Below are 27,279 nucleotides of genomic sequence, written 5' to 3'. Positions count from 1 at the left end.
AATGGAAAGATAAACCATCTTCATGGATTGGAAGTCTCAATGTTGTTAAAAATGTCAATTTTCTCAAAAATCTTTCTAAAGGTTCAATAAAATTCTAATTAGAATCCCAGCAAGCTTCTTTTGGGTAGAGATTGATCAGCTGATTTTAATATTTTATGGAAAGGATAGAACTTAGATTATTCAAGATTTTTTTTAAGAAGAGCAAAGGTGGAAGACTCGTATTTCCTGATTTCAATTCTTATGCTAAAGTGACAATAATGAAGGCAATGTGTCATTGTTTCAAGGATAGACACATGAATTACTGAATTGGAATAGAGAATATAGAAATACAGTCATGCCGCATATTTATGTTTTGGTCAATGACAGACCACATATACGATGGTGGTCCTATAGCGTGAGTACCGTAAAGCCTAGAGGTGTAGTAGACTATACCCTCTAGGTTTGTGTACGTACACTCTGTGATGTTCATACAACAACAAAGTTGCCACATGATGCATTTTTCAGAACACATCCCAATTGTTAAGCAAGTCATGACTATAGATCTGCACATATATGGGTGACTAATTCTCTTACAAAGATGCAAGGTACTCAATGGAGTGATGATAGTCTTTTAATGAATAATGCTCAACTAATTGAACATCAATATACAAAGCAGTGAACTATGACAAGTATCTCACTCCACATAGAAATATTATCTCAAAATGGATATAGATCTGTATGTAAGTACTAAAGTTATAAAACTTCTAGTAGGATAAAGCCTTTGTGACATTGAGTGAGACAAAGCTTTCAAAAGCAGGAGTCAAAATTAATAAACTACAAAAAATATTGATAAATTGGGCTTTATCAAAATAAAAAAAACACTTTTCCTCCGTGATATAAAATGTTACTAAAATAAAAAGAAACAGACTTGGAGAGAATATTTGCAGAACTTATATTTGATAAAAGACTTTTAATAAGTATATATATAGAACTCTCACAACTCAAAATAAGGAAACAAAAATCTCAATTAAAATGAGTAAAAGACTTGAATAGACAATTGACCAAAGAAGAGATATGGATGGCAAACGAACACGTGAGAAGATTTTTAACGTCATTATTCAACATCATTTCAACATATTCAGAATCAGATGCATTAGGGAAATGCAAATTAAAACAACAAGGAGAAACAACTATAGAATTATTATATTAGATTATTATATATATTAGAATAACTAAAACAAAGAAAAATACTGATTAGTAAGCAGAACAACTAGAACTATCATTCGTTAAGGTTGAAAATGTAAAATAGTACAACCACTTTGGAAGACAACTTGGTGTACACATACGAAATGATCCAGCAATTCCATCCTTGTATATTTAACCATTAGAATTGAAGGTCTACATCTCTGCACAAAATCTACATAAAGTCTACACAAAAATCTCTGTGTAAATGTTTATAGCTTCATTCATAATTGTGCAAACTGGAAACAACTTAAATGTTTTTTAACTGATGAATGTTTACACAAAATTTAGGTACGTCTGTAAAATTGAATATAACTAAACAATAAAATGAATGAACTACTGATACAAGTAACAATATTGATGAATATTTAATGTATTATGCTAAATGAAAAAGGCCGGACTCAAAAGGCTACATAGTGTATGATTCCATTTATATGACATTCTGGAAAAGACAAAACTATAGATAGTAAACAGATTTATGGTTGCCAGCCTGGTGTTCCTATTCATTGTATTTTTCATCTCAGATATTATAGTTTTCATTTCTATTAGTTTGATTTGGACCTTTTTTATATCTTACATTTCAACTTTTCTCAATCTCTTCCAGAAAACACAAGCAGAGGGAGCACCTCCTAATCATTCTATGAGGCCATAATTACCATAATATCCAAAAAAGATAACGCATTACAAGAAAACTACAGACCAACATCTCTTATGAAGGTAGATGCAAAACTCTTCAACAAAATGTTAGCAAATTGATGCCTAGAATGCGTAAAAAGACTGAGTGAGATTTATCCCAGAAATGCAAAGTTAGTTACCTTCCAAAATCAATTAATTTTGATGTTTATGTACATTATAAAATGATCACCATGATAAGTCTTGTTACCATCTGTCACCATACCAAGTTATTACGTATTATTGACTATATTCACTATGCTGTATATTACATTCCCATCACTTATTTTATAACTGGAGGTTTGTACCCCTCAATCCCTTTCACCTATTTTGCCCAGCCCCCAAGCTCTCCCCACTGTGGTATCCACTAGTTTTTCTGTATTTATGAATCTGTTTATGCTTAGTCCTATTTGTTCATTTGTTTTTTTTTTTTTAGATTCCACATATAAGTGAAATCATATATTTGTTTTTCTCTGACTCATTTCACTTAGCATAATACCCTATAGGTTCATACATGTTGTCTCAAATGGCAAGATTTCCTCCTTTTTGTCAATTTTATTGATCTTCTCAAAGTGTGCCTTTTGGTTTCACTGATTTTTCTCTTTTATTTTCTTGATTGCATTTTCTTTGCTTTCTGCTCTTTTTATTATTACTATTTTCTTCTCACTTTAGGCTTAAATTTCTCTTCTCTCTCTAGTTTTCTAAAGTGGAAGCTTACGTTATTGATTTTGTATCTTTCCCATTTTCTAACATACGCATTTCATTTTCATTCAGTTAAGCAATACTTAAAATTCTTTTGAGACTTCTTTGATGCATGCCTTATTTAGAGTTGTATTATTTAATTTCCAAATATTTGGAGATTTTTCCAGTTATCTTTCTGTTCTCTCTCTTTTCACCTTCTGGTATTCCAGTTATGTGTATTACACCTTTTGATATTGTCCCACAGTTCTTGAATTTCTGGGGTTTTTTTTTCGTTCTTGTTTACGCTTGCATTTCAGTTTGGGAACTTTCTATTAATCTGTCTTTGAGTTCCCTGATTATTTCCTCAACCATATTAAGTCTACTGATTAGCCCCTCAAAGGCACTACTTATTTCTGTCATGGTGTTTTTGATTTCTGGCATTTCTGTTTGTTTTTTTTAGAGTGTTCATCTCACTTCTTACATTACCTTGCATGTTGCATTATGTTTCATGTTGTCTACTTTTATCATTAGAATCCTTAACATATTAATTATAGTTATTTTAAATTCTCTTTCTGATAATTTCAACAATTGTGTCACATCTGAGTCAGTCTGATGATTGCTTTGTCTCTATAGACTGTGTTTTCTCTTGCTTTTTGTCATGCCCTGTAATCTCTTTTGAAAACCAGACTTGTTGGATAGGGTAATAGGAACTGAGGTAACTTGGCCTTTAGTGAGGGGACATATGTTAATATAGCTGTGATTTGGTTCATGTTTAATATTTTCTTTAGCTATATGTACCAGTGAATTCAAATTCCTCCACTACCCTTGTTTTTGTCTCCCCTCTTGTCTGTGGGCTTCCCTAAGTACTCCTCCTCATAGAGATTCTGTGTTTCGCAGCTCTCTGAGTTGTAATCACAGTATTATACTAGAGCCCTATGTTATAGAAAGTTGTTGGGGAGGGAGAGTGTTCTATTACTCTCTGATGAAATCTCAGAGTTTTAGTTGGCCTGTGTCTCAGGGCTGCGATCTTCACAATTGTTTCTCCAGTGGTGTGACTTTCCCTCACTGGCTCTCTACTCCTTTCCCTGCATGCAGTATTCCCAATGTATTTCCTTGAAGCCCTGACCCTTGTTGACATTTTTTTTCTTTGGGGAGACAGGAAGACCAGAAGGGGGTGGAGTGGGAGAAATTCTCTTCTTCCAGCTGGGATAAGTCTATGGCAATGTCTTCTCCCCTGGAGAGTAGGCCTTGGTTATGGAGTAAGCTCTGGGCATATTTCACAAGTTTACTTTTCCCCTTCCTCTGTCAGAGCCACAAAAGGATCTTTCCAGGATCTTCACTGTGAGAATCTGTTGGGTTCCTATAGAGAAGGCCCACACAATTGTACCTACTCCCCCCACCCCAAGATTGCAGCCCCTAGCAGTTTCTTATCCTAAGGTAGTCCACACTCAGCCCCCAGCAATTTGATAAATTAACATTCAAATATTCCTATCAGTTCCTGGCTTCTTCTCCAGGTGAGCAGATCTTGGCTGTGTCTCTTTAAATGCTCCTGTCTCTCCAGATTTCCTGGTAGCGGTTTGCTCTATGACCTCAGTTTCTCTGATATCCAAGAAAAGTCATTGATTTTCAATGTGTTCAGCTTTTTCTTGTTGTAAGGATGGGAGTCACAACTTCCAGGTTTTCTATATATCAGAGATAAAACTAGAAGTCCTCCTCCAAATTTTAGTTTTGTTATTATTAATTTTTTTAATTTTAATTTTTGTTTTTATAGCAGTAACATTGGATTATACCATTATATAACTTTCAGATATACATTTTAATATATTTCAAACCAAATTTTAGCATAATCTAGGTATGCTACAAAAAACAGAAGTCATAAACCTGCTTATTTTAAATATTTGTTGGAATAAACATCTTTTGTACTTGGTAGTTATATTTGATTGAACTTTTATGGCCATAAAAGAATATCCTTGTTAACAAACATGATCTAGAGACACTGATTCCCTACATTACATCGTATCAATAACTATTAAAGCTGTTTTCTTAGAACAATAATGCAACTTTTGTGATATTTTGAGATAAAATCTGAGGTGTAGTTACAAATATATCCATGTTGGACCCCTCTGATAACTTTCATTTGTGGTTTTCAAAGTAGTTTTAGACATTCCCTCTTAAAGGATCATGTTACTTTCCTGGTGGAAAATGGCATGGTGTTATGTCTTTCACAATTTTAATCTAAAAAAAGTAGAGACACCAAGAGGTCAAATAAGTTTTTAAGCGTTTGCATCATTAATTTCATGGACTTGAGATCCACATGATTCTAGAACAGTTTTTTTTTTTTTTTAAAGATAGGCACCTGAGCTAACAGCTATTGCCAATCTTATTTTTTTTCCTGCTTTTTTCTCCCCAAGTCCCCCCAGTACATAGTTTATATTTTTTTTAGTTGTGGGTCCTTCTAGTTGTGGAATGTGGGACGCTGCCTCAATGTGGCCCAATGAGTGGTGCCAGGTCCGTGCCCAGGATCTGAACCGTGGGCTGCTGAAGTGGAGCGTGAGAACTTAACCACTCGGCTACGGGACCAGCCCCCTCTAGAACAGTTTTGAGTCTGGCTATGTAAGTTAGCAAAGTAACCAAAATCCAGTTAAAGTTTTTGGACTTTAAGGTAAGGAGTAGGAACCATTATCATTTTATATATGAGGACGCCAAGCAGAATTTACTAGAATTAAATATAATGCTGGAATCAGAACAGAAACTTTCTATAAGTCAGTTATGTGAATTGCTCAGTATAGTTTGCAGTGATATGTATTTATCAGCCATCTCTAAAGAGAAATTTTTACTAACCTGGCTGCATATGTATTGTTGCCCTTCTTCCAATAAGCAGTAGAAGTGGAACATACTACTTGGCAATGGTAGCTGTAATATTTTTAAATTATTGAAAATATGGATGGTTTTATTTTATTCAGTGTTTCTGTGCAGCGTTGTGTGTACTTATTTGCCTTTGCTTGACCTGGATGCTTAATGTTTACTCATCAACTTTTCAACCAGGGTCTGCTTTTTGAGGGTTGAATTACTTTGCTGAAATCTCAGATGCAACATAGGATAGATACATAGGGTATCACCAGATCCTATGGGTAAACTTTTATTTTAAAGGTCAAGGTGAACATATGTGAGAGACACATGCATTTTATTGTTAAATATCCAGGTTTATACATGCTGGCACTTCAAGAGTTAACCGTAGTTAACTAAGGAAGAGATTTCAGAAATGAAGAAACTGGAATCTCACTCTGCATCTCCTGGGAAGCTTCTGTCAGCTGTTAATGAGAGCAAAATGAACTTGATGGCACAATGAAGATGGCAGAAGACTAAATGGTACTCAAGATTCTGAGAAAGTGATAACCCAGAGGGAGGGCTGGACCCTTGAGATGTACCAAGAGGGAAGGAATGGCTCATTGTACTTACTGTTAATCTTGTCTCTCCCACTGCTCAGAGTCCAGGCTGAGCCTGTGGGCAGCCATTAGTGCCTTAGAGTCTCTTATCTTGACCTTAATCTGGTTGTCAGGGTCTAGAGGCAAGAAGAGATAGAACCAATGCCCAATCAGAGTGTTGAACACAAGGTGAATAATCTGTGGATGAGATAACAAAAGAATCAGAGTTGAAATACTCAGATCCTCCTAATGCTGAACGACGGCAAACTTTGATATTTCTCTGGTTTTCTTCACTTCTCTTCTCCTCCTGAAAGCCAGATAATGTTAGATAGTCAAGGGAATAGTCTGAGGAGGATGGTGGTCGTAGATTAGTGGCAGAAAGGGATCAAGAAATTATTCCCATTCCCTTCTCAAACTAAACTTTTAATGAACAACTTCTAATGCTTTTTAAACAGATGTGGTAGATATAAAACTGTTGCCTTACAGCAGTGGTTCCCAAATTTTGCTGCACGTTGGAATCAGCTGGGTGTCATAAAAAAAGTATTGATGCCTAGCTCCCATGCCCAGACATTTCAACTTAATTGGTATTAGCTGTTACCTGGCTTTGGGATTTTCAAAAGCTCCCGAGGTAGTTCTAATGTGCAGCAAAGTTTTAGAACCACTACTTTACTCTCCAAAATTTTGGTACACACTATACTTTGTCTCTGCAGGCATAAAAGATCCCTGTAGAGATTTTGCCAATATATTTCAGTTTGCCAGTGTACAAACTAGTTTGGTGTTTATTTAGTTGTTATCTTTATATCAGCCCAATGTGACTACTCAATAGTTATTTGCAATTAGCTAAGGGTTTACTGCATATTTTTATGAGTGGAAACTTAGAATAAATGATTAGTGTTCCCAGCCATTTGCTCAAATAATCCAGATTCAAATAATCCATTATTCAGATAATCTCAGAGGATGGCAGTTGTTTTACTCTTTAACTTAAATTCTTCAGGGAAGAAGTCATTCAAACAATCTTGGCAGTAAATTAAGAGTTTAATATTGTAAAATTGTTGTAATTGCTGCTTTCTGGCCTCTGGGCTGGAGATAATAGCATTTGCTATATCCCTGGTATTATGCTAAATAAAATATTTAAATTAATTTTAATTTCCACAAATTTTTGTGTATGTTAATTCCAATTTGCCAATGAAAAATGAAAGTCATATGATAGACTCATCACATCACAGTCATGAAAATTTGAACTTTCAAAGAAAACATTAAGAAGAAGGAAATTCTTGAGCATAGAAAGAATCTCTCCTAATGGAACTTCAGGCATCCAGTAGAACAATATTTTTAGGGGGAGGGACTTCACATCCAATCTCAGTGCCATTATTTGTCCACTGCCTCCTTCTCTTCTCTTTCTTCAATCCCTGGCCATCTCTCATCTGTTTTTCCTTAGTTTCGTATTTGAATTAGTCTCATGTTTTAGTATTAGCACGTCCCTCTGGAATACGTGAGGGTGAAAAACAGAGCAAATTCCTCTGAGCAGCACACTCCTTAGCCATTGCTATAACATTTGCAGGTTCTGTATAGATGGCAGTCAATTTTTTTTTCCAACTAAGGCAGGAACACAGCAAAATGGGATCTTTCCTTGAAAAATCTTTCCTATATGCATTTCTAGCTGAGCAGGTAATAAGGCCTAGAAAGGAGACCTGGCATGCCAGCTTTTCTCTATCCTGGTTAAAAGCATCACCAGCTACATGGTCACTCAAGCCTGAAGTCTTGGATTATTTGAAAATTCTACCCTAAACTCTTTTTAATTGGTCACTAAGTCCTAGTAGGGCTATTTTGAAAACTCTCTTGAATTTATCCTATTTCACGATTTCCACCTCTCTGCCTCAATTCCAGCTCTAATAGTCTCTTCTCTGAATTAAAACAACAGCTTTCTGTTTCACGTGGAAAACAGAATATTTACCCCAAATATAATATGCACTGTGGCCCAGGTTGCTGTGAGTTGTGAGAATTGAAGTTCACACGTGCACTTAGCAGAGAGGCTTCTGACCGAGCAAGAGGAAGGGAAGTTTACACAAGCTGTTTTTATTTTTTTTAAAACTTTTTTTATGAAGTATAACCCACATTTAGAAAAAGTGTACAGAACAAATTTACAGCTCAATGAACTATCAAAAGATAATACTCATGTAGCTACCACTCCTGTGAAAGAATAGAATGTTGCCATAGTCCAGAAGCTTTTCTCTGCCTCATCTCAATTACAATCCTTTCTTCTTCCCCCGAGGTAACCCATTATTCTGACGTCTACCTCTATAGTTTAGTTATGCCTATTTTTGAGCTTCGTATAAGTGGAATCATACAGTGTGTTATATGTAGAGTCTTCTACTCAACGTTATGTTGTATGCTTTACAAGTTCTTTCCTTGTCATACCATCATGCTCAATTTAGGTGTGAATTGGGTTAAGCATTTGCCTTCCCTCAGGCCCTAAGAACATCCTACTCATTTAATAGTTTTCTGCTCTTTTTTTATTCTCTGTCATAGCAAATTCCATCATGGCACTGAAATTCATAGATAAAGAGGCCCTTTTTTCTTCCCCTGGGATTCCAGTAGGGTGGGAGGCAGCTTGATGGAGGATGTTGAGGATGCTAAGGTTCTGTGACCTGCTTCCCACTGCAGAGCTTCTACCTTCTAAAAACTTTCACAAAGAGGATAGCTGACCCTCATTACTTAACTTCTAAGGGTCCCAGTGGCCTGACCCAGCTATAATTATGTCTTGTTACAGGTGCCCCTGGGAAGGCTCCTACATTTTGTTTTCACTTAAAAACAAGGTGAGGGGGGGCTGGCCCCGTGGCCGAGTGGTTAAGTTCGCGCGCTACGCTGCAAGCGGCCCAGTGTTTCGTTGGTTCGAATCCTGGGCGCGGACATGGCACTGCTCATCAAACCACGCTGAGGCAGCGTCCCACATGCCACAACTAGAAGGACCCACAACGAAGAATATACAACTATGTACTGGGGGGCTTTGGGGAGAAAAAGGAAAAAAAAAATCTTTAAAAAAACAAAACAAAACAAAACAAAACAAGGTGAGGGGCCAGCCCAGTGGCACAGCGGTTAAGTGCGCACATTCAGCTTCGGAGGCCTGGGGTTTGCCAGTTCGGATCCTGGTGTGGACATGACACCACTTGGCACGTCATGCTATGGTAGGCGTCCCGCATATAAAGTAGAGGAAGATGGGCACGGATGTTAGCTCAGGGCCAGGCTTCCTCGGCAAAAAGAGGAGGATTGGCAGAAGATGTTAGCTCAGGGCTAATCTTCCTTAAAAAAAATGCTTTTGCCTTACTTTGGAAAGCAATATAAAAACAACTTTCATGTCCCTTTAAATAGAAAGGAATATTCTAGGCCATTGGGACATTCATACAATAGATGCTATATATGCATGGTAAGTTTATTCTCATAATCAGATAATTTTTCAAATGAGATATTTAGACATATGTAGAGTTATTAATAGAGATGTGTAGAACCTTCTGTCATATTTGACATTTTAAATACTATTAAAAAGAATTAAGAAAATACATATAGATCCTTTATGGTTATGGTAGGCAGCTCATTAAAAATTTTTTATCATAATTTGTAATGTAAAACTGTATGTTTGTAACCTCTGTTGCCTACAATTCATATACCTAGCTATTTCATGTTTCTGTACCTTTCTCCAGGCTATTCCCTCTGCCTAGAGTTCCTTATCCAGTTTCCCCTTTTCAAGGTCATTTTCACGTGACATATCTTCCAGGAAGGCATCTCTGAGCCCTAGTTGGGAAGATGACCCTCTTTTATACTTTCTTAAAACCCTGTGTCTATGTTTATCTTATTGTTTAATATATTATATTGAAATCCTATATTTATCTGTTTCTCCCACTAAACTAAAACTCTTCAAGATTAGTAACCTTTTCTATTATTTGTATACTCTAGCACAATGCCAATCAGAGAGCAGGCGCTTGATTACTATTTGTTGAACTGAGTTGAGCCGATTTCTTACCACTAAAGGTGATCAAAGACTAAAATCATGATCTAGGGCAGAAGTTCTCCAAGTGTGATCCCCAGACCGGCACCATCAGTGTCACCTGGGAACTTGTTAGAAATACAAATTCTCCAATCCCACTCCAGACTTACTCAATAACAAACTCTAGGGGTGGGAACCAGCAATCTGTGTTTTAACAAACCCTCCAGGTGGTTCTGAGACATCTTAAAGTTTGAGAACCACTGATCTCAGTGAGGGTGGGGTCTAAATGCCTTTTAACATGTCTTCTAATGCTGAAATCCCACAATCATATGAAAATTCCTGCAACTTCCATTTCCAAAATAACTTTGTTTATTCTCCTATATTTAAGTTTGAATCAAGTTTAGGAGGGAAAAGCACCCTAAAGTGGTTGTTTTCTTGTTTTTGATTAGCTCAGTGGTTTCACAGAAGTATTAGGAGCAAACAGTTCATTGTGGGCATCTTTACCTTAAATACAGGGATCAGATGGTAAATGAGTGTTTCAGAGCCAGACCCGAGGGTCTCCAGGGGCCCTGCCTCTCATCTAGAGGTCCGGCCTCTCCCATACACCTCTAGCTTTCCGAGTCAGCGGCAGTACAATTTTAAAGCCATGAGACTTAGGCTGAGACAGCTACTTTCTAATTCCCCTGAATAACTTGACACTGCACTGGATTTTCAGTGTTTTTACTTTATGTTGATTCCTTGAAAATGAAACTCTCTTGTGAATGTTAATGGGGCTACTCGTGCGTTATGATTGTTTTCCTGTGTATGGAAAAGAAGACCAATTTAGTGCCAAGTATTAATCACATCTTAGACTATTTGTACCTGAACACGAAAGGTGTACATCTTTTTTTTTATATAAAAAGATGAGCCCTGAGCTAACATCTATTGCCAATCTTTCTTCTTCTTCTTCTTCTTCCCAAAGCTCCCCAGTACATAGTTGTATATTCTAGTCGTAGGTCCTTCTGGTTGTGGCATGTGGGATGCTGCCTCAGCATGGCTTGATGAGTGGTGCTAAGTCCTCGCCCAGGATCCACACTGGCGAAACCCTGGGCCACCGAAGTCAGAGTGTGCGAACATAACCACTTGGCCACGGGGCCAGCCCTGAAAAGTGTACATCTTAAAAAAATCCATCACGATTACAGTGAAATGCAGACAAAAAGCAATGACATTAATATGATCAAGGACATTTTGGCCATAAATTTTGAGATCAAAGGTATTATATATGATTCTTCAGAAAGCTACATGGTCTTCAAACTATCTAGCTAATGAACAATTCTACTCTGACATTATCCTGCATGTCTTTAATAGCAACTCACCCCTTGTTACTTTGGCATATTATCCAGAATGCCTAGAAACATGCCACAAATGAAAATACCACTTTATCGTTCTGTCCTTCTTCCTCTCTTAACCATCGAAAGGAATGAAGAAATACACGTATACTCGTTATGGTTTTAAAAGCTAACTCACCTTTTTTAAAATTTCTCTTATTGTAGTTTGTAATATCAAATTGTGTGTTTACAACCTCTGTTGCCTACACTTGCTGCCAAGAAGAACTTAGACAAAAAAATTTATAAGCACTTCAGCATATATTATTGCATGTATTATTTCTGGGATTATATATTCAAATAAAGTACATGATCTTTTATTTTCCTAGGAGTATATCTTTTAGTTTAACTTTAATATTTGCAAAACACTTTTTATATGCAGTCCCTATGAAGACGCCAGAAATACTAAGATAGTAGCACCTAGTCTTTGCTTTCAAGGAGCTTATACCCTTATAACCAAGACAGATATATAAACAAACAAAAATAGCATGTAGGCCCAAAGTGGTATTAACACATTTAATTTGCCTACGTATAGCCTAAAACACATTTTTACTACATTTAATTGATGATTAGAGTATGCAGCTGATACATCCTTATTATAACATCCCTGCTTTTGTGAATGTCTCTCATCTTGCTCATGGTGGCAGGAGACAAGGAGGATCTTTCTGGATGACTTCCTCATTGCTGCTGCAGGCATTCCTGTTGTTCATTGTAATAGTTTGCTAGGGCTGCCATAACAAAGTGCCACTGACTTAGTGCCTTAAACAACAGAAATTAATTTTCTTATAGATCTGGAGGTGAGAAATCTGAGATTAAGATGTCCAGCATTGGTTTCTTCTGAGGCCTCTCTCCTCGGCTTAGTAAATGGCAGTCTTCTCCCTGTGTCTAGACATGGTCTTCCTTTGTGCATGTCTGTGTCCTAGTCTCCTTTTCTTAAAAGGATGGCAGTCCTGTTACATTAGGGCCCATTTTCTAATGACCTCATTTTAACTTAATTGCCTCTTTGAAGACCTTATCTCCAAGAACAGTTACATTTTGAGGTGCTTGGGGTTATGAGTTCAACATATAAACACAGCTCGGTCCATAACACTCATGTTATATCACCTCTGAAGTCTTCTATTCTGACAAACAATATTCTCACCATAAACTTTTATTTCTTCAGCTCTGTCATTAAACCTCATCAAGATGTCCCTTGTTGGACTTTTTCTTCTCCAGAGCCATGGTTTCTTCACGACTTCCCTTATTTCTCATCCACCCATGTCTCCATGATGACTTCAACCAGTGTGTTACCAATAGCCTTAACTTTGAGCCCCGCAAGTTTTTCAAAGCATCTTCCCTGTGAATCATCTGTTGAAGTATAAATTGACTTGAAGAAATCAGCCAAATGCGAAAGTTAGTGCCCCTTTGAATTCATGGTTTACAATCTCTGTTGATTTGGTTCCCTAGTGCTAGCTGGCAATCTTTTATTCTTCTGGTTTCTTATCTGTTTCCTATCACAAAACTGGTTAAACATTCAAACTTCCTTGTATCTCAGCAGATAACTTTGCCTCTTTTTAAAATGAAAAATGAGCTGTTCAGTTTCTTAACTTTATGTGCATGAGTTCATTTATTTGCATTTACTTCTATTTCTCCCCTCCAAATTCAAAAGCAAATTATTCAATCCCTTCTATTCTTTTTTTATCCTTGGGAACTTTATCAATTAACAACTTCTTTAACTTCTCGTTTTCTACTGGTTCTTTTCTCTCAGTGTAGGAAAATACCGAAGCAATACACATCTTCAACGAACAAACACAAAACTTCTCATTCTTTTGTCTTCTTTATCCATATTTTTTATATCCAAGCGTCAACTGAAGTAGTCTTCATTTGTTGTCCCCTTTTCCTCACTTTCCTACTGTTGTCCTGATTTCTGCCTCCGCTGTCACACTGAATTTGATTTTCCCAAATTACTATTGACAACTTTGAGGCTAAAAACAATTCCTTGACTTAAACGTCTTTCCTGGACTTCTTTGTCCAGTTCCTATGTAAACTTTAAATCTCAGTTTAAGGGCCATGGAAAACTTCTTTTACTCACTTGGTAAATGAATTCTCAGTTTGTTTCTCCAAATATCATATGCACATCTGTGTCATTGTACTGTGTCTTCTTCAACTTTGTAACTCCTCTGCTTGGATCTTGGAACAATGTTTGGCAAATAGTAAGAGTTAAGTGAATACTGGTTAAAAGAATGAAAGGTCTCCATCTTTTCACTTCAAATATGCTTGATCTAATCATGTGAGAGCACATGTGTACATAAATAAATACATTAATAAATGTGTATACACATACATATATTATACATTATATATATTATATAGTGTATATATGTATTATATACACATGTATATATTTTTGCCATTTCTGCCATTGAAGAAATATACAAAAAGCATCATATGTCTAAAATGCTCCAAAAATTAGAATCACTTGGTCTTTTTAGATTTTTAAATAATTTAATTCTATGTTGTAAGTAGCTAAATAGTATTTTTAAACAGTTATATCTATCAACCTCATTAGAGCTTCAAGTGAGAGTTCATATGGGAATCAATGGCAGTAAAATTTGGCAGTGGTAGCAGAAGATTAGCAATCTGGATTAGCAGCAGTTTTCCTATTCTCCAACCCAGAGCATTATGAAAATGAGCATGACTAAGCAAGCATAAAGGAAGGACTGTGAATATTAGGTTATTTATCATAAAAGTCAATCCTTATTATTGGTTTTCTTAATAAAATGTTTTGTAACATAATGAAATATGCATAAATACAAAATGAATGCTCTATTTCAAAGAATGTCTGTAGGACGTATGGGAATAATTTAACAGATAGACATAATTAATGTGATAGCTTGTGAATAACTTAAACTTGGATATAAGAGATAATTGTAGGGAGATGCATTAGCCCAGTCATGGTTTATGTTTCAAATGGAGCTTGGAGAAATGAATGCTGAACGGTGGAGAGTGAAAGAGAGACTTTGACCACGGTTAAATAGATATGAGTAAATAAATCCAACTATCTTCTCCATAAAAATATTTCTTTAAATGTTACAAAGAATTGTAGGGAGATGCATTAGCCCAGTCATGGTTTATGTTTCAAATGGAGCTTGGAGAAATGAATGCTGAACGGTGGAGAGTGAAAGAGAGACTTTGACCACCGTTAAATAGATATGAGTAAATAAATCCAACTATATTCTCCATAAAAATATTTCTTTAAGTGTTACAAAGATAGAGCCAAGACATTGTAAGTTCAGTCCTTCTTTATTTTATATACTTCCTTAGGTAGGGCATTTTCCCCCCTTGCTTCTTAAAAGTACTGTTTTTAATTTGTAATGACACCTGTAAGTTTTTATTTTGTTAAAATTAATTTGGGTCTCACGTCCCATAACTTTATAAACCACAATCCTTTAAAATCCCTCATACTTAAACAAACAATCACACTTTAGGACAGAAATGTCTCCTTTGGAGTTTTACAACAAGGAAATAGTATAATTTCAAGAGAATGGATTTGACCTTATATTGCTTGTGTTTTGCCAATAGTCTCACCAGTATTTGACACCCTACACAAAACTCCTGAGAGACTGGTACTACTACTGCCCCCATAGTGCTGTTGGAGCAGCTGAGGTTGAGGGGAATATGTATCTTGTCTAAGGCTTCTTGGCTCATAAGTGGCAGAATTGGGACTCAAACCTAAGTTTGTTTACTTTCAAAGTCATATATGCTTTTGACTGCTATGCCGTACTGCCTATCAGCCTTCACTAGGGTGAATTACAATTGAACTCCTTTAACCAGCAAGCCAGATTCACCACTGGGTTAAGCAAAGCAGGTGACTTTCTGAGTTTCAATTTCCTCCTCTGGAAAATGTATATAATGATGTCTAAAATAGGCTTATTTTTAGAGACAAAGTTGGAATAGACATAAAATAGCTGGCTCATATTGTGGCACAAGGTCATGCTCAAGAAATTTTAGTTTTCTTTTTCTTTCTCTGCCACATACCCATCCAATCTGTAACCTACCTTGGCTCAAATTTCATGCAACTCAAAGCAGAAAAACTGGTGACTATGTCATGACCAGTCTTTATTCCCTTCATTCAAAAAGATCAAAAAATATTTTATTATAGGTCTTTGTGCAAAGAAACCCTTGGTATGCCTGAAGACGATCATGAGCAAAAGTGCTGTGGAATCATAGAGAAAGTAATGAGTGAACTTTTATGCTCAGCCAGGAGGCAAAGAAGGAAATGTGAGAAGACCTCCTGGAGAAGATAGCATTTTGAGCGGAGCCATCCAGAAGAAGCACAATACAAAAAAGTGGAGAAAGAAGCAACTGCATTTCATGCCATGCAAAGAGCATAGCAAAGGCACAGTGCGCACTGGATCAGTGGCTCAGAGGAACAGCTGGCTTCTTGGGGCAATTCCAAGGCAAGAGGCAGGGAGGGATGTAGTAGGAGATTGTACTCTTATGACAAGAGAGAACCTGATCTCTGAGCAAATTCAATGCTGGAAAATTAGTGTTCTTTCTTTTATTTATATTATCCTGAATAGCCAATAAATGTTTTTTATCTTGGTTGCTTTTGAGTAGCAAAACAACTATTATAAAATATTTTGGCCTTGATAATCTTGTCAATTACTAAGAAATTATTTATTTCATTAAATGCAGCAATGCCTAAATTTATTATATAACATCAATGCGCTGAAAGATGCAGCATGTTGAAGGATAATCAATTGTTTTTTGTTTTAATTGACTGTATAAGGCCTTGTGGGGGTCACTTGCTTTGTTGGAACTAACAGATTTAATACTGTTATTTGTGTTCATTCCACTAACTTTCAAAGTTTGGGCATGTCAGCCTTATAAGTACAGCATAAAGAGAACTCTTAGAAGAGATTTGGTAAGATCCTCATTTCATAACACTTTAAAACTGCTTAATTCAACCAATTTATCGAAACTCCCTAAAAAAACTTGCTGACATTGAGAAATGCTTTTCCATCATTTATTTTAACTATCATAATTCATGAAACTATATGTGAATCCATTACTTAAAAATATTTTTTAACTTTAAGAAATGCTGGTATACCTTCTCAGGATTTCTCTTCCTAAGCTAATTAGAACCCTGGGGTTCTGGGGTTTATAAAAGGACCATATTTGAACTAAACCCTAAAGGGAGAGAATGAAAAGTAGACGCTCAAAAGGCTGATTTAATTTTTCTAGAACAAATACTATGTTATGTAACTAATTGAAATAGGTCATAGATATTGCATTTCACTAAAAGCAAATATGAATATAGTTTATACTATATATATAGTATAATATCTATATATATAGATATATATAATATAATCTCTCTCTATATATATCTAGAATATAGTTTAAACTATTTAGTTTATTCATTTAAAATTAGAGTTACTTTGAGCATCAAATGTAATTTTTTCCCTTTGCTAAAATAAAGGCAAACTCTAAAGTTGCTTTCTGTTCTGTAAGCGCTCGTAGCTTGGGATATTTAAAGAGTGTTTTTATGGTCCAGTTTCTTTTGATGAAGAAGTTTGAAATCATACAAGTGACTGTCAATTTAAGTACCCAACTTCCAGTTCGCTTTCTTACAGAGAATGAATTTTCCAGGCCACACAATAATCTATTATGAGCATTGTGCTATAGTATTTATACAGCACTGTGCTGCAGTATTTCTTCTCTTAATCATTAAGTTTATGCTGGTAATTTCATTTCGTGGGAGTGAGTACTCCTTGGTGCCTATTTTCTTCCTGTTCCTTGTTCTGGTACCAACAGAACAGTTGAATGTTTATTAAATGTCTGATGAAGTGTGTTGGAATGATTGTGAGCTTATGTTCCTTTCACAAGCACATCATCTATTTATAGAATTTCTGGTGTTTATAGTTTGGCTCTCACTTTGTAATATGCATCTATTTTTAGTTATATATATATACATATATATATATATAAATGTATATGTATGTATATTATGTATAATACAGTCTTACTTTTGACCTGCCTTTCTCCATACCCCCAGTCTAGTTAACTTCTGCTCATGATCAATTAGACTATCTCATATATGTTACAGTGAAGAGATGAAAAAAATGACTAAAGATTAGAAAAAGTCAAGCTGTGAGAATGTAAACTATGCCAACATGTATTATCTAGCATTCTCTTAGTTGTTCGTTATTTGTAGAGCAAACCAGGGCCTAGAGAAGGTATTTAAGGACAATGGAGAGCATAGAAAAATATTTTTTATATTGGTTACATCTGAAGAATAGAAATGGAGACAGGATGGGAAAATTCTTTCTTTTTACTTCCAATGTTCATAAGCTACTTTTGGAATGTAAAAGAGACGTTATGTGTTATGGGTTAATATTTCCAGAAGTATGAAGTATAAGAATTGTGTATAGACTGGAAAAGTATCACACACACAGACTGAATCAGAATGGATTCAGAATGAAGTGTTTGGGTAAAAGAAAATTATATAATAATAATTATTATAAATATCAACATTTATTGAAAAATTTTTATATGCTAGGAACTGTTGTAGGTGCTGTACATTTGTTATCCCATTTAATCCCTGCACTAATCCTATGAAATAGAGATAATTATTATCCTCTTTCACAGATAAAGAAATTGCTGCAGAGGGAGGTTTATTATCCCACCAAGTTTAAACAGCTGGCAAGTGGTGTGTCTGACTTTGAACTCCGGTGTTCAAACTCCAGAATACACACTCTTAATTACTACTCTATTTCTTGCTTGTGATTAGTTGGCCAGAATCCTACATATCTTTGGTCCTGGTGGTTGGAAATTTATGTAAGATGTTTTCACTCTTGTGCCTTAATTCTTTGATACACTCAATTTTGCCTCCATTGAAGATTTTTTCGTGTATAAAGTTCACATCTAGGCATCTGTTCTTCTAGAAGACCGCACATACAGGAAATTACGTTGAATTTGTAGTTATGCCAGCAGCTATCTTGAAAATTGACCATTACAATAAATTCCTAATACTTTTCTCCTGAAAGAAGAATTTTTAGAAAACATTACTATTTGAGGATAGTCCTATTTAGATAGATTCTAGATGGTGTGTTTTCAATTTAATGTTATGTACTCTCTAGTCCTAAAAGGATCTCAAATGACCATCAACATTTCACATTTGGTAATCTGCTACAGCGTGAAGACAATGGAATACATTTTTGCTTTGGAAGCACTTAGGAAAATCAGTCAAATCTATGCAACTCAATAAACATTAACTTTTAATTTAATATCATAGTCTTGATGTAATCTGGAAATCTCTACAAATGCACTAGAGGAATGAAAGGGAAGTTGAAAAATTAAGATAATTACAATTTTGAGGTTAGATTCGACTCCAATTAAAATATATTTTTTGGCATATTTTTGGGCTAGATTGTAGTGTCATTTTTCATTTTAAGTTTATAAAGCACAATACTTAGAAACTATGATTGTAATTTAAATGCTAATTAGGCAAATTTACCTTTAAAAATGACTAAGCATATAAATTTAAGTAAATTAAAATTAAATTAAGCCTCTGAAAAATGGGTGAATAAAATGGGAATCCTGAAGTTAGATAAAAGCAGGGACTTTAGTGTGGATTAATTGCTTAGTCTGATTAGTGAGCATTAGAATCTTACACAGCTTATATTTATATGTAGTAAAAATTAAAACAAAAAAGAATCTACTACACGAATGAGTCCCTGGGTCCTTGAAAAAGCAACAGGAAAGACAAAGTAATTACTGGGACTTATACAGGAAATGATTCGTGTAAGCCTTAAGACCATGTCCTCCTCTTATAGTACTTCCTATTTTGAGGAAGACTGTCAGTTACAACAATGGCCACAAGTGGCCATTATTGTAACTGTGTTTGGTGATATGTTTATCCAGCTGTGTAAAATCAGTGTAGGAATAATCAAAGACTCACATTAAACGGAAACATCTTAAGTATCACATTAACTACTTAAATAATTAATTAATGCAACAGATTTGAGTAATGATTAAATGGACGTGGGAATCAAGAATGTTTATTGTTAATAATTTAATTAGCCATTTTCTCTGTCCTGATCATTCATGGTTTAAAGGTCAGTTTGTGGTTCTCCAGAGCAGTTGCTGAGGCATGAATCTAGTCTGGGTCTTTTTGTTTTCACCGGACATTTGCTTTTTAAATATCATAGCATTTGCAGCAGGGAGTGCTTCCTGATGTAATATATGGAGACAGTAATAGATGATTGCAGAATTAATGGCTAGGAATAATTAAAATGACGCTACTAAGCTCTGTCTTTTCAGGGAGAGAACTCCAATTAAGCCACATCTCCTTTCCATTATCACTCTATTGCCAATTAAAGTCTGATGTATTTTGTCAGTTTTATACAGACGAAGCTTTTAGTCTTTAATATACTCAGGAATTTACATTTGGCAGGATTATAAAGGGCTCTGTCATTTAAATTTTATATGCCTGTAAAAGACTCCACTCAGACCTTCCTTTTCCCACTTTGCAACTTCTCTCATTGTTACCAATATAAAAAAATGCCTTTTATTGTCACAGCAATGTGATGCTTGTTAGCATTTAACATTTGCGTTTTCTCAGAGTGCAATTATGTAAGAAGAAAAAATTCAGAATAGTTAAACGAAGGGTACATAGTATACCGGTAAGAATTCTAATTTAAATACCTTTTCTAGGCATCACAGTTTTGTTTGGGTCAAGTGTGAGGCAAAGTTGCCTGTAGTCTACACTCTTCAAGGCAATGGAAAGCTAGAAGGACGGATGCTTATTATTAGGGGCTGGTATATTTGTTTAGTATTTATCTGCAATAATGATAAAATAGTTTTCAGGGGAATATGGATACTAGGAAACAATATGAAGAGGAAGAGAGTTCTTTTAGAATGGTACATAGATTGAACCTACTTAATTGCAGAAAATTGGTAGTAGAGAAGCAGCATGGCATGTTGAAAAGAGGTGTGTTTTGGAACTGTGCAGTTCTCAGTTTGAATCTCCAGCTCTATATCTTACTAAATTGAAGGCATTAGTCAAGTTATATATTCTCTCCAAGTATCAGTTTCCTCATCTTTTATATGAGGATAATAACATGGAGTCAGAGGTTTTGTGAGAAGTAGAGACAATGCTTGGAAAGCACCAAGTGCAGCAAGGAATAGACACCAGATATTTGGTAACTGGTAGTTGTTGTTAGGGTATGGTTGTCATTCTGTTGTTCTATTAGCTAAGTTCTTACTAGTCCCAGATGTTCCTTAATGCTTCTCACTCTTACCCCTAGGAGAAGAAGCATGTGGATTCTCAGAAAAATGTTTCTACTGATCTTCATACCCAAATTTGAAGGTAATCATAGAGAAATCTCTAGGAAGAATAAAGTGCCATAAAACCCAAAGGTAAATGAATATTCATATCTCTGTTCTCCTGTCCGTTGATCTCTTTCTCTCCCCAAGTCATTGATGTAGATAATAAAAAATTCACTATGTAAGACAAAAGGGAATACACAGATTCCATTCCTCATTCAGTTTTAAAGAGAATGGTGGTAGAAGTGAAATCTATGAATATATTGCCTTAATATTAAAAAATGAACTATTTAACCGTTATGTTAATAAAACAGATACAAATATTTGAAACTACTTATAAGTTGTGGTCTCTTTGTTGTTGTCTTTTGTCTTACTATTACTGTTTTGCAAATAAAACCTTTTGTACTTAAAAGTTGATTGCAGAATATTCTTATATTTTTGGCATACCACAAATGTTGGATATTAGTAAGTTCTTTGGTAAATGTTGTAAATGATTCTGTTACTACAGAATATTCTTTCATTTATTCCCTTTAGCTCACAAACATTTTTTAATTCTCTTATTTAAAAAGAAAACTTCTCTTGAGCCCATATTTTCCTCCAGCCATGCTCTTTTGCTCTATGTCTCTTTATAGAAAAATTCCTCTGAAAATTTCCTCAATACTCAACGACTCCACTTCCAGTCCTTCTGTTCTTTCCTGAACTCTATATAATCAAGTTTTCACCCTACAGCTCCAACAGAATAGGTCTTATAAATATATCACCAGTGACCTCCATGTTGCCAAATTAAATGGTTATTTCTTAGTCTTCATCTTGCTTGACCTGTCAGCTTCATTTGACACAGTGATCACTCCTACTTAGAAGGCTTTCTTCATTTAGCTTTCAGGATATCCCTCTCTCTTTATGTTTATTTCACCAATCAGGTCTTTTCAGTCTCCTTTGTTAGTTTCTTTGCATCTTCCTAAATGAAGGCTCACGCCCTGGGCTTCATCTCTTTTCTATTTCCACTCCTCTAGGTGATCTCATCTAGGATTGCCGAAGGCTCGCTAATGAGTATCTCTATTCTGATTCCCCACCAAACTGCAGATTTGTTTATACAGCTGCTTACTTGATGTCATCATTTGAATTACTATTAGGTACCTCAGTTTACCTTCTATGCCTTTCCCATGCTTCCTCCTTCATTGGCAGTATTTCCCGTTTCAGTGATGGGAATCGCTTCCTTCCAGTTACTCAGATCAAAAAACTTGGAGACCTTTGATTTTCATCTCTCACACCCCATCTATCAGTAAATTCTGTGGGTACATCCAGAGTACATCCTTAAAGTACATCCAGAATTTGACCATTCCTTGCTCCTTGCAGTCAGTTCTGAACCACCATCAACTTGCATCACATGTATTACAACAACCTAACAGGTCCCCTTGCTTCTACGGCTGCCACTGTGCTCTACTCTTACCACATAAGTCAGGTGACGTGCTCCTTTTATGGGCATTTCTCGAACCCTCCTTTGGTTTTCTGTCTAGGAAAGTGTCCAAAGGCCTTACAGTGTCTACAAGGCCTGAAATGATCTGCCTTTCTCCCGTTATCTCTCTGACCTAATTTCTTCTCTCTTTCTTACTCTGATCTAGCCTCACTGGCTTTCTTGCTGTTCCTCAAACAAGGTAAGCAGCCAAGCACTTCACCATCTGAGTGAGGGCCGTACCATGTGCTCTTCCCATTGCCTGCAACTCCCTTTCCTCAAAATTCACCTTGCTCCCTCCCTCATATCTTTTAGGTCTCTGTTCAAATGTCATCTCCTCTCTGACCCTTTCCTTGACAGCCTATCAGAGAACATCACACATCAACTTGACAGATCCTGTTCCCTTTATTCTAATTTCTTTTTTTTCCAAGGCACTTGATACCGTCTGATATAAATTAGTTGTTTATTTTTTAACTTTCTGAATGCTCCATTATGACATAAATTCTCGGAGAGCCGGGGGTGTATTTGTGTTGCTGAATCCCAGTGCCTAGAACAGAGCCTGTGAGGAGTAGGCAATCCACAAACATTTCTTGAGTGAATAAATGAAATATAGATTTTGCTATAATTGCTTCTAAGAGAGTACCTAATCCAAACTAAGGGGATCTGGAGAAATTTTTTAAAAAGAAGCGATTTCTAAGCCTAGACCTAAGAGATGAACAAGAGTTAATCAGCTGAAGAAGAAAAAGAGTCTTTCAGATGGAGGAAAATGAGTGTGCTAGAAAGAATGGTGTGTTTGAGGAATTCAAGCGGTTTATTCTAACTGGAGTGTAATTCGTATTTGGGACAGGGAGTGGGGGTGGGGAGTGGCAATGAATATGATTGAAGATGTAAGTACAGAGCTTCTCACTGTGAAGGCTAATATCTTTGGAATTTTATCTGAGGGAAATGGCTGCCCCTCAGGGTTTAAGGAGAGAGGTGACATGCGTTTTACAAAGATCACACCAGCTACCATATATAAAATTGATATGAGAGAGAGAAGAGGGGAGGGACGACTAACTAGGAAGCTACTATAGAAATCTAGCTGAGAAACCATGGCTCCTGACCTGGGAGGTGGCAGTGGAATTGGAGAGCAGTGGGTGGAGTCTGAGATATTTATGAACTTCTAATGGATTGGATGTTGAGGGTGGAGAAATGGAGAATAAAGAATGTTTTATAATATTTAAACCATGTATTTATACTTAAAGAGAATTATAGAATTCCCAACTTATCTTTGCATATCTGAATTTCCAGTAAATTCTTGAGAAAACTGTGAAATATGTTCTTGAAGTATTGTATGCATATATTCCTTATAGAAAATTTGTAAGATTGTGGAGGAATATTTGTTTATAGACAATTGACAAGTTATGATTTGTTTGGAAAAGAATCCACCAAAATTTACTAAGAAATTAATTTGTGCAAAGTGTCCTGCTATTGGACTACAGAAAAGTGTAAGAAATAGTATTTTCTTTCATGAGCTTAAATGATAAAAGTTTGTTTATTTGGCCACCTGTATCTTAAATATTTTAGCAATGTAGAATATATGGTGGGTCTAGAAGGTTCAGGTATCTTCCTGATTTGGCTCAATGTTGTGCTTCTGCAATCTGAAAAAAATCCAACAATGTAACCTTAATAATGACAGGTGCCATTTATTGAGCTCTGTGTGTCAAGCATTGTGTTAAGTACTTTACATGCATATTATTTCATTCAATCTTTATTATAATCCTACGAGGGTAGGTTCTATTATTATTCCTATTTTGTTTGAGTGAAAGAACTGAGGCTCTGAGAGGCTAGGTAACTTGCCTAATGCCACACAGTAAGTAAATGGTAGAGCCAGGCTGGAACTTCCAGTGTTCTGTGATTCCAAATCCTGTGCTCTTCCTTTGAGAGGAACCTGTCTACATGATTTCTGGGCTTATTAGAAGCATGGAAAGAATATGGATTTGCTGACAGCTCTCAAGAAAAGTCTAGAACTTTGCACTCATCCATCAGTTTTTGTAAGTGCTCTCTTAATGTTTCTAACTATAACTCATCTCATAATAATACTCAATAATGCTTTTTATTGAATTTTGTGCCCTTCACAGATTTTTGCATTCATACCAAGTTCCTCATTTGCTGCATAGCTAAGCAATATTCATTTCATTCCTTTAATCTGATGTACGTGTAATGTAGAGATCAGCAATAATGTGGGGACACTTAACTTGCAATGTTTCCTCTGTTATTTTTTTTAAGTTTCCAACTCTTTCACGTTTTCATTGCATTTAACATGCATCATAAAAGTATGTCTTTGGCAAGTTCATTACATATGCTCTTTGCAGTTGGAGCCTTTGGAAATGCTGTCAGGCATAGTGGAAATAATTAACAGCTTAGGACGATGCTGATGTTAGAATAAATAACTGCAGTCAGTTTTTTAAATAACTTAATTACTGTTAATCAGTGTAGTAATTTGATACTCTACAACAATGTAGTAGGTGGGTAACAACTGTCCACTTAGCACATATTTCCCTTTCTCTGGCAAAGAATAAATTAATGTCTTTTACAGCTCAAAGCTGATAAAGATAAGCTTTTGATGTGTCTACAATTTTAAAAATAAGTATGTAGTAATTTTACTGGAAAACGTTAAAGTAAATTGTTGAAATTCATTTGTGACTATTCAAAGTTGCTGGATAATATTGGGGAACTTAAGTGACAAATAGCCTATGCAATAAAAGTAACAAGTTCTTTTATATTCATTCATTCATTCATTTAAAATATTTCTCTTGAAAAATGCAACAGTTAATAAATTTAGGCAAAGGGAAACTGGAGGCATCTCTCCCAAACAAACAAATATCAAAATAACTAGAAAAAAATGCAAAATTCAATCAGTTTGTTGTGTTTGGAGCAAGGGAAGGTCAATGATTACCTGTGTAGCAATACATGGTTGTGAGTGAAGTGTGGAGATTCTCAATAATGGAGACACTCAAGACAAATGAAATATGAACCTGAGCAGTGGTTTATGGGTTCATATCTCTCACCACCATTACCTGCAGATGAATTCACATTTTGGGAGACAGGTGTATAAATAAATCATTCTCTTTACATGATAGAAGTGATGTCTTCTAATAGTAAGGTAGGTAAATTGTGTATATATACTTTGCATACTATTTTGATATTTTCTGAAAGCCCCATCAGATGTTAGCTAGCTATCAGTAGCATTAGCAGCGAATGCTATGCATACCTAGACAATGAATCAATATCATTACTCCTTTAAAACTTCCCTAATATTGACTATTTTTATACCTTTACACTTGCCTGAATATTTGGCTTGACACGGAAATCTAGGCTGAAAGTTATTCTTTAAATTTTAATTTTTACTCCTTCACAACTTTATTAAAATATAAACCACACATTTTTAAATTATGTTCAATAAACTACACATTTTTAAATTATATAATTTGATAAATTTTGGCATATGTGTATACTTGTGAAAACAACATGACAGTTGAGATAATGAACATATCTATCACTACAAAAGTTTCCTTGTGTCCATTTGTAATCCATTCCGTCCTCTATACCTGTCTTCAGGTAACCACACATTTCCTTTATGTCCCTGTAAATGAGTATTCATTTTCTAGAATTTTGTATACATGGAATCGTATGGTATACACTCTTTGTTGGCTGCTTTCACTAAGTGTAATTATTTTGAGATATATACATATCGCATCAACAGTTCTCTTTTTCTTGTTGAGTAGTGTTTCACTGTATGCCTATATATCACAATATGTTTATCCATTCTTGCTGATGAACATTTGATTTGTTGCTGGCTTTTGGCTATTCCAATAAAGCTGGTATAAACATTCACATATAAGTCTTTGTATGGACGGTTCTGCTTTCCTGTCTCTTTAGTAAATACTGAGATGTGGAATGGTTGGGCAATATTTCACTGTTTGAGAAACTCAGACTTTCCAAAGTAGTTGACTTAGTCAGTTCGGGCTGCTGTAACAAAGTACCATAGACTGGGTGACTTATAAACAACAGATATTTATTTCTTACAGTCTAGAGGCCAGAAGTCTGAGATCAGGGTGCAGTGTGGTTGGGTTCTAGTGTCAGCCCTCTTCTGGGTTGCAGACTGCATATTTCTCCTTGTAGCCTCACGTTTTAGAAACAGCAGGTGAAATCTCTCTGGGGTCCCTTTTATAAGGCACTATATCCATTTATGAGAGCTCCACTCTCATGACCTAATCACTCCCCAAAAGCCTCACATCCTAATACCATCAAATTGGAGGTTAGGATTTCAAAATATGAATCTTGGGGGGAAACAGACATTCAGTCCATAACAGTAGTTGTACAATTTTAAATTCCCACCAGTAGTGTATGAAGGTTCTAGTTGCTCTAAATCTTTGCCAACACTTGTTATAGTCAGTCTTTCTAATTTTAGTTTTTCCAGTATCCATAATGGTAATCATTAGACACCCAGTTGATCCAGTACCATTTGTTGAAAAACTTTTCTTTCCCCATTGAATTGCACTGATACATTTATTTAACATCATTTGAACAATATATTGTGGGTCTGTTTCTGAACTCTCTGTTCTGTTCCATTAATGTATATGTCTGTCTCTTTGTCAGTAACCAAATGAATTGATTGCTGTAGTTTTATAGTTAGTCATGAAATCAGGGAGGGTAAGTCCTTAAGCTTTGTTTTTTTCCCTTAAAATATCTTTTGTTATTGTAGATTCCTTGCATGTCCATGAAAATTTTAGAACCAGTTTATCATTTGCTACAAAAAAAATAATACTGCTACTAAAATTTTGATTTGGATTGTACTGAATTTATAGATCAACTTGGTGAAGATTGCCTTTAACAATATCAAGTCTTGCAACACATGAGCATGATAGATCACTCCATTTATTTAGGTCGTCTTTATTTTTGTCCAACAATATTTTTTAATTTTTAGTGTATAGATTTTAGATATCTTCTGTTTGATATAATAAGTAGTCCATGGTTTTTGTTGAAACTGTGTATAGAATTGACTTTTTAATTTCATTTTCCAATTTTTTTTGTTATTAATATATAAAGATCCAATTATTTTTTAAATATTAAACTTGTATTCCATGATCTTGCTAAACTCACTTATTACATTTAGTAGTTGTTTTG

General features: G+C 35.4%; 1 long non-coding RNA gene across 2 annotated transcripts in view; it reads left to right on the top strand.

The window, feature by feature from the left end:
* LOC139075120 (uncharacterized) overlaps nt 1-27,279 on the top strand; it is a 132,180-nt gene that overhangs the window by 69,808 nt on the left and 35,093 nt on the right. The window contains exons 3-4 of one of the 2 annotated variants that reach the window (XR_011525180.1): nt 1,826-1,938; nt 20,639-20,750. This is a non-coding gene — a long non-coding RNA (uncharacterized lncRNA). The remainder of the gene's footprint in view (nt 1-1,825; nt 1,939-20,638; nt 20,751-27,279) is intronic. The other variant, XR_011525181.1, reaches the window with a different exon arrangement.

The sequence above is a fragment of the Equus przewalskii genome, chromosome 13 (assembly GCF_037783145.1).
Source record: "Equus przewalskii isolate Varuska chromosome 13, EquPr2, whole genome shotgun sequence".
Taxonomy (NCBI): domain Eukaryota; kingdom Metazoa; phylum Chordata; class Mammalia; order Perissodactyla; family Equidae; genus Equus; species Equus przewalskii.
This window is presented reverse-complemented; position numbering and strand designations above follow the sequence as displayed.